The 9,052-nt window shown below is 41.1% G+C and overlaps 1 protein-coding gene across 1 annotated transcript in view; it reads left to right on the forward strand.

Annotated features, from left to right (window-relative positions):
• The window catches only part of Atf7ip2 (activating transcription factor 7 interacting protein 2), a 55,497-nt gene extending 51,684 nt beyond the window's left edge, over nucleotides 1-3,813 (forward strand). Inside the window, exon 12 of the transcript XR_007590665.1 lies at nucleotides 3,148-3,813. The gene's annotated coding sequence lies outside the window, so the exon portion shown is untranslated. The remainder of the gene's footprint in view (nucleotides 1-3,147) is intronic.
• The last annotated feature ends 5,239 nt before the right edge of the window (nucleotides 3,814-9,052 follow it).

The raw sequence follows: 9,052 nt of genomic DNA on the forward strand, positions 1-9,052 counted from the left end.
TATTTGTTAGCCTGTACAATGAAATGTCTCTGTGTACTTAGCTCATTCACAGGCAAAAAATTCAAAGAAAACACAATAGTATACATAATCCAGACTCTCTGTGTATATTCCATCTTTAAGTGGCTTATTTTTCTTCTTTAGTCTCTGAGTATCTGTACTCTGTCCTTTAAAGACTTTGTTTTACTTTAAAAAAAAAACATTTACTTCTTTTTATAACTGTCTTCTCTCTCTCTCCCAAGCCTACGTACATTTATCCAACACTGTGACCCATTTAGAGATCTTTTTCATCTTAATCTGTCTTTATTGTTTATCTGTCATCCTTTTCTGATTAGGACCACTTCTTAAAATGCTAAGCGGCATGGCTAGGGCTAAGGCTGCTTTGTTTTTTGACTCCACCCAAGTCCAACATGGCAGAGGCATGTTCACTGCCTCTGAGAGCTATGCACATGGCCCCAGCTCTAGGGTTACAGTGGGTCTGTGTCACCATTAAGCAATTTGTAACACACTGTTCACAGACCCCATTTAAGTGCTTGGTCTCCTAAAAGAGTCAGAGCTGTTCATGCAACACGCACAAACCAGTAAACCCTTCCCTAAAGAAGCCATACTTAATTTCTGCCAGTGCTGAGTCAGGAAGACCTCTCTTAAAGAAGCTGTGGCTTGCCACCAGTAACAGAGCCCATCTGAAAAAAAAAAATGCCAAGAAGTTGTGCTTAATTCTTTTCTTTTGTATCTAGAATTACTTTCCAAGCTCTCTGAGGATATATGTTGATATAGTTGCCCACATTGGCACCAATTTGTAGATGGAGACTGCTCGTTCATTCCTGGCTTCCCAGACCCAAAATAATCACACAGAAACTGTATTAATTACAACACTACTTGGCCAATTAGCTTGGGCTTCTTACTAACTCTTACATCTTAAATGAACCCATTTCTATTATTTCATATTTTACCACAAGACTCATGGTATACCTGCAAGTTTCTGGCTGGCAGCTTGCATCTTTCTCCTTCGGCAGCTACATGGTATCTCTCCAACTCTGCCTTTTTTCCTCCTCTATCTGCTTGGAATTCTCACCTATTCTGCCCGGTTGTAGGACAAAGCAGCTTTCTTCATTAACAGATACAAGCAACATATATAGAAGAACTTCCCACACCAGAAGGAAATTATGTCGAAAGACAACATTTACTGAGCATTTCAGAGTAGAACCAGGAAGCATCGAGGTTCAGGAATTATGTACAGCTTAAGCCACAGCCTGATCATGTAAATTGTTGAGCCGGGGTATGGGAATGTGAGTTTTTAAGTTGTGAGGATTGTTGTAAAGTTTGGCAGGCCTAGAGAGTTTGCAAAGGCCACAAACTTAACAAGTTTGAAGGATGTAGTTGCAACTGTTCTAAGACGACTTTTTATCTCAGTATGAAATGTTGTATTGTTCATGAAGCCATTTTATTAGAGATATAACTGCTGAGAACAAATTTGGCATCTAGAATCCTAGCAATTCATCAAGTCTAGCCAAGTTTCAAGGTAACTTTATTGTGCCCATCACCTTCCTTTTCTTGTAACTTGTGGAGTCGCCTCTGTCTTCTGTTTCTTTTCTTTAAAAGTGCCATACAACCCAGGTCCTTGTTGAGCACTTGGTCAGTCTGTTTGCAGTTTCCAAGACCCAAATAAATTTTCTTTTTCACTCTTTCAGCTTCTGAGCTAGAATAATCAAGATCAGTCAAAGTTCAGTATTATGACATCCACCATTCCTTTAAATGATTTCAGGTTTAGGGTGCAGCTTGCTGGATACAGTGCTTGCCTAGCATGTACTAGGCCCAGGGTTTAATCACTAGCACTACATAAAATAAGTGTGTAATCCCAGCACACTGGTGGTGGAAGTGGGAGGCTCAGAAATTCAAGATCAGCCTACTCTAACCCTTACTCCTTCCACATGCCTACCTTATTTCTTCTAAATCTTAGGTGACTCCTCATCCACCATAGCCACAAAATCACCTTTTTTATAAAATTGTGACATTTTATTCATAATATTATTTCCAACAGTCTAAGACTTTTCTCCCTGTCCAAACAAGAAAAGACTCTTATTGTGCCTTAACTGCAATTTCTCTACCCCAGATAAATGACTTATCAGGAGTTTTGTACCTATAGTGTTCTAAAATATAAGAAAAGTCTAATTATGACTGTCTTAGTTACTGCTCTATTGCTCTGAAGAGACACCATGACCAAGACAATTCTTATTAAAGAATACTATTAAATTGGGGTCTTGCTTAGAGTTTCAGAGGGTTAGTCCATGATTATCATGACAGGAAGAAAATAGGTATGGCCCTATAGTAGTAACAGAGCCTTACATCCTGACCCACAAGCAGAAAGCAGAGGTGGGGAGAGGAGGGGGAGAGAGAGAAAAAAAAACTGGGTCTGGCATGGGCTTTTGTTTTGTTTTAAAAGATTTATTTATTAATAAATAAATACATGTGTACAACATTCTGCCTCCATGTATGCCCACATGCCAGAAGAGGGCACCAGATCTCATTACAGATGGTTTTGAGCCACCATGTGGGAATTGAACTCACAACCTCTGGCATAGCAGCCAGTGCTCTTAACCACTGAGCCATCTCTCCAGCCCTGGAATGGGCTTTTGAATCCTCAAAGCCCACCCACCCCCAGTGACTTCCTCCAGCAAGACCACACCTACTCCAACAAAGCCACACCTTCTAACCATTCTCAAACAGTTCCACTTCTAACGACTAAGCATTCACATATATGAGCCTATGAAGGGTATGCTCATTCAAACCACTACATTTATTTCCATACACACACACACACACACACACACACACACACATTAGTGATTGAGGCTATGACTTCAGCTATAGGTTATCTTGCACTAATAGGCTCCAGTCAGAAGACCTAAGAGTAGAGGAAGTTTATACTCTCTTACCGTATGGTCTGTAGAGTTAGAACAGTTCAAACAGAACTTAAAAGCTATTTTTATTGAGAATTATTGACTTCTCATTGGGGACCATTTGGGGTGACTAAACACAGGATAAAAGCATGGCATCTCTGCCTTCATTTTGTATATCTGTCTCCTATATATTGAGTGAAGGTATAGAGAAAAGTCATTGTTCTAAGCCTGTAGTTGCTTTGAATTCCAGGAAAAGGAAAACCTTCGAGTACAGACCATTCCCTAGAAGAGGAGGATCAGGCTGCTGCTGGGTACAGAAGTGAGATCTTTCAAGAATTAGACTGAGTTCCTCAAGCAATGACAACAGTAAAGATTTCACGCCTACCTTGCAGAGTCAGAACCAGACCATACCTTGACCAGGTATGGTCATAACTCTGTATGTCCATGTCAAAGCCTTTGAAAGACCACTTCATAATAAAATATTCTACCGTGATTCTAGTACAATGTATGTCCTGTGTAGCTATGGCTAGAAATGTGTAGAGTTGTATGTCTAAACCTAAATATTATACAAAAGTTGAGTTAAAGGACTATGAATGAGTTGGATATGTGCAAAGTGATCACATTTTTGCTTATTCTTAGAAAACAAAATTAAATGGAGATTTAAAATGTTATTGACAGATTATGTCATCCTTTAACCCGAAACAAGAATGTGAATGTATGCATGGGAAGAAAATGAGAACTACTTGGTTCATAATGCTGTCAATCATAATTATCTTCTTCAAGTGCTGAATGTAATGGAAATATAACTGTTTTTCGGCTGCTAAAATTTCTGAAAGACTAGCTTGCCATGGTTATCTTAAGTCTTTGTCATCTGTAGTTTTGATTTATTTTTTACAATTAAATTCATGAAAATTTGGCTCTAATGACTATTTTTCCAACTAGCTCTTTAAATGTCTGTTCTCACAGTATACCTTCTAACAGATATAATCTGAATAGAATTTAAAATTTTGTATTTTATATGTATGAATGTTTTGCCTTAGTGTAAATGCACATGTATGCGTGTTATTTGGGAAGGCCAGAAGGGTGACAGATCTCCTGGAATTTGAGACACAGATGCTGTTAGCCACCATGTATGTCCTGGGAACTGAACTCAGGTTCTCTGCAAGAGCAGAAAAAGCACTAAGCTGCTGAACCATTTCCCAAACCCTATGAACAGTATTTTTTTATTTTATTTGTTTATTTTAATTTTTGGTTTTTCGAGACAGGGTTTATCTGTGTAACAGTCCTGACTATCTTGGAACTCGTTTTGTAGACCAAGCTGGCCTCAAACTCACTGAGATCTGCCTGCCTCCTGAGTGCTGAGATTAAAGGCATGTGCCACCATCACCTGGCGTGTGAACAGTATTCTAAAGATTCTAAATATCACCTACAGAACAAACAAAATGAAACTTGGGATTGGACCCCAGGGAAGCAAGGCCTAAGGGCCATTCCTTTCATATCATTTAGCTACTTGAATTTTGCCCTTCCCAAAGAAGGTTGATTAGGAATGATTCCTTGGCATCTGCCACTTCTCCCACTTTGCTCCTCTCCCCACATATCCTACAAAGTGAGTTCAGAAAAGACCAGCCAGAATAGCCATCTTGGTGATAGGGGACAGTCTGGACCTAACTACTAGATAATTAACCAGGGGTGATCAGTCAGAGAGAAAGTAGTAGTCAGAATCAAGGTGAAGCCATGCTGGGCGTGGTGATACACATTTGTGACCTCAATATATGGGAGGTCAAAACTGGAGAATCATGAATTTGAGGACAGCCTAGGCCACGCTGTGAGACCCTTTCTCAAAGGCAGCAACAGAACATGAAGTCACTTGTGTTAGATTTCCAAAAGTAACTAAAGCCAAGAGAATAAGAGGTTCTTATGTGTACCTGATACCCAGTCCCTCTCACTAGAACTCAGTGCTCTCTGAAGGAAAAGATGGCTCCTGTGGAATTTCTTTAATTGCATGCCTTCTGACCTTGCCTTATTATGTTCTGTTCTAGAGTGTTACTTCTGCTTTCAGGCTTAAACAGCTGACTTTCTACTTACATGCTTCTGTCATTACTGCCTGTGCCTTCTTGTGTACTAGTTTATCATTAGGTCAGTCTGCAAAACGTGATGAGCCAACACCCAACTTCCCTCAGTATTGAGATGTTTTCAAACACAAGGGGAATACTGAAACTGGCACTTTGAAGGTGTTTTGCTAAAAAGCATAGACTCTTCAATTTGGCCCAATACGGGTAACTAAATGCAGGGTAAAGGCCTGCCTTCACTCCTTCACTTCGAGTCTACCCATCTCTCTTGAAGGCACAAAGGTAAGTCATTGTTCTAAGCCTAGTAATCTTGGATTCTGGGAAGTACAAAACATCACAGAATGGTCCACACTGTAGACCAGGCACTTATTGATGAGGAGGAGATAGCACCCTGGAGCAGGATAACATCCCTTACTCCCAGCAACCTTATCCTCTCAAGCAATAAGGGCTTCTTCAGACTACCTTGCAGGCTGAGAGCTGAAGCTGAAGACCTGGACTACTGAGTTATGCACACCTCTTACCCTATACCCCAGTCCCACTTAAACCTAAAACTTGTTTCAGTCCCTAGAAGAAAACTAGGGGTCATTAGAGTCTTTTATTTGCACTGCTTCCTGAATGGAAAAAAAGAAGGAAAGGACATAACTGTTCCTAGGTATGGTGGAGGAAAAAGTTTATTATAGATAAAAGTGAGAACATAGGTAGAGGCAGACACCTGGGGGAGTCCAGAGTGCTCATGTCCCTGAGCCATGTGAGGAGAGGGGAAGGGAGAGGAGAATGAGGTACAGCAGCCAGAGGTACAAAAGGGGCAGGTAATCAAAATGGATTAAATAGGGAAGAGCCTTTGGGGTAAGGGCAGCTCAACTCCGGGCTGGAGAGTTCGGGATAGAAGATGGGGTATCCCAGCCATACCCTGTAACAAGAAGGGACTGTGGTGATGTGGGAGTCCCCTCTGTGTGTTGCTTGTATTGGTTAATGAATAAAAAAACTGCTTTGGCCTGATAGGGCAGAACTTAGGTAGGCGGAGAAGGCAGAACTGAATTCTGGGAGGAAGAAAGCAGAGGCAGAGAGATGCCATGGATCCGCCAGAGACAGACACTGGGAATTTTACCCGGTAAGCCACTGCCACATGGCGATACACAGATCAATAGAAATGGGTTAAATTAAGATGTAAGCATTAGCCAGTAAGAAACTAGAGCTAATGGGCCAAGCAGTGATTTAATTAATAGTTTCTGTGTGGTTATTTTGGGGCTAAGCTAAGCAGGCCATTCAACACTGGAATTCTGGGAGGCTAACAGTGGTGGCCAGGTCCACTTTGATATGTTAAATAGGCACCTGGGCTATTTATCCTATATTGGAGTCCTGGTTCTAGTCCCTTAGACTGCTTCAGGATCCAGCTAAGATGCCACACGGCAAGGGAACTAACTGAAAAATATCTGTTAGGTGCTTTTCCACATCAGTTTCTTTATTGTTCTTCACTGCAAAGGTTTCTAGCTTATGTGCACTTAGCATCAGCAATTCTCTGGCTCTAGCCAGGTGCAAGGCTAGAGTTGTTCAGGGTAATAGAAACAGATAAAAGTTTCACAAAAAGTGGTAGCTGTTAGCCTTTCTTTATGGCTCAAATTGGGAGTGGTAAAATCAAGAATTTAAAGGGAAAGAGGGGAGAGAGAGAGAGAGAGAGAGAGAGAGAGAGAGAGAGAGAGAGAGAGAGAGAGAGAGAGAGAGAGAGAGAGAGAGAGATATTAAATCATTATTGAAATCTAAGATGGAACTAAGTGCTTTTCCTAAACGACTGGGTAAGTAAGCTAAAAGTTATAATAGTAAAAATCAGGAGCAAGAAAAGAACCATCCTTTTCTCAGCATGCCACGTTTTCCCATCAGATGGAGTGGAGTGTTTGGGTAACTAGACAACATGTAAACAAATGGGAAGCATGTGACATTTGGTTCATGTTAGCACTTTCACCAACTGTTAGCTGACTGGAAGGAACCTTTTGGCTCTAAGGATTACACCCTATGCTATCTCAGGGTAAAATACAAGTAGTAAATTTCTTGCTTCAATAGACCAAGGTAAAAATAAGTACACAAAGTTAAGAATTTGCTTTAAGGTTTGCAGGGAACCAGTACGTGCAGCCGCCATTACAAGATGGCACCTGGCTCCTGCAGGGCTGGAATAAACAATTCCATATAAGGTCATAGCCAGTACCACCATCTCGGGCATGCTCAGTGTCCTCAGTGTGCCGGACCTATCAGGGAGCTTGGAATGGCTGCTGAGACACTTTGACCAATAGGAGGCCTGCACGTACCCCTAGTCCCTATATAGGCAGTTGCAGCTCAGAGCTAGGAGCCCCTTGCCTCCTGCTCTCCCTTCACGCCTCCTGCTCTCCCTTCAACCAAGAGGCTCCAATAAAGCGTGATTTGGGAAGAATCCTCATCTGGTGGCTGTTCTTTCCTGCTGGTCAGGGAGTTCGCTGCAAAGGTTAATGTGAGGTTAGCTTGGAACAGCACTTCCCTCTCTTCTTGACAGGGTGAATTCAGGACACTTTTATTCTCTATCTCTCCAAGAGCTATGGCTCAACAACTTCAGACATGCCATAATTCTTGTTTGTGGACATCTGTGAATGTCTCAGTAGAGGTTTCTTTGGCCTGGATACTAATATTGACCAACTATCTGCCAACGAGGATAACTGCAGGGGGCAGGCTTCTAAGTTTATACGAAGACCTGGTTGAGAGAGTAAGGATATTGACTGTGATTAGTTTCTCGCCAGAATCACACATTGCTGGGAAAAGTCATCCAATATACCAATACTTAGGGAAAATTGTTCCCAGTAAACAATTAACACACTGTAGTGCTGTAATGTGAAGGTAAGAGCTCTTCACACACACACACACACACACACAATGCAATGAGGACAGTTAACACATTCAAAAGGCATATACCTTTTCACCCTACTAAATAAGGTCCATCAAATGTGCATCTTTGCTGACAGTATTCCTCCTTGCCTTTCTAAGATCTCTCTCCATGAGATAGGCATCTCTGGTGGTTTGACTTCTGTGTAATACTTTGGTCTGTAGTAGTCCTGGGTTTGAAACTTAACATTCCAGTCATTTTGTTGATAATACTTGATAAGGGATGATGTAATCTTATATGACTTCTTCCTGCTGCCATTGGGGTATTATTGTTGGAGACCCAAAAAGGTTGGAATGCTTGCTAAGTCTGGGAAGATCAGGCTGTCTCACTCACTGTCCAGGCTCTACAGGATCTTCTGGGGTGTAGGTAGCAGTTGGAGCAAATTTCAGTCTTTAGTTGATTGGAAATCTGCTGAAACACGTATATATTAAGGATAGAAGATAAGAAGTTTAGTGGCACTTTTTTTTCTTATATGTACATTTGAAACTTCCTGGCAGTTGTGGGAGGAGAATCCCAAGACCATGAGAGAGGAAGAGTGCACCCTCAGGAATAGGCAGGTTGGGGAAACAGGCTATTGATGGGCAGTACTTATTGGGAGTCTATTTGACCAGCTACCTGCATTCAAGTCAATCCCCTGAAGCTTACAAGAAATTTTTAAGTTTGTAAAAAGAGATGACAGTTTTAGCTGTGTTAGTATTCCCACTGTTTGTAATCTGTACTGAAATAAACTCATGCCTTTGAATCATAGAAGCTTGGGGACCAAAAATGGTTTGGGGTTAAAAGCATGAAAAGTCTTTTCAGAGGGCAGGATGTAGGTTGGACAGAGATGTTTCCAGCACAGCGAGAAGACTCTTCCAGTCTATGCTTAGAAGACAACCACGGGAAATTTAAAATCTTGAGTTTATGGCTATGATAATAGTAGTCAGTACTTTCCAGAGCTAGATTAATAGATTATCACAACTCTGTTGATTGGTAAAGCCTGAACTTTTGAAGTTTTCATATAACAATAGTATAGTGAGAGTAATCTGAAACATTTTTTATATAAATTACATTTACACACCTTAAAATACGTTCTTAAACCCTTACAACTTTTTTTCTTTTTTTTAAATTAATTTATTTATTAAAGATTTCTGTCTCTTCCCTACCGCCGCCTCCCCTTTCCCTCCCCTCCCCCCCCCCCA

The sequence above is a fragment of the Alexandromys fortis genome, unplaced genomic scaffold, assembly GCF_014885135.2.
Source record: "Alexandromys fortis isolate MF-2015 unplaced genomic scaffold, M_Fortis_MF-2015_v1.1 scaffold_29, whole genome shotgun sequence".
NCBI classification, from domain to species: Eukaryota; Metazoa; Chordata; class Mammalia; order Rodentia; family Cricetidae; genus Alexandromys; species Alexandromys fortis.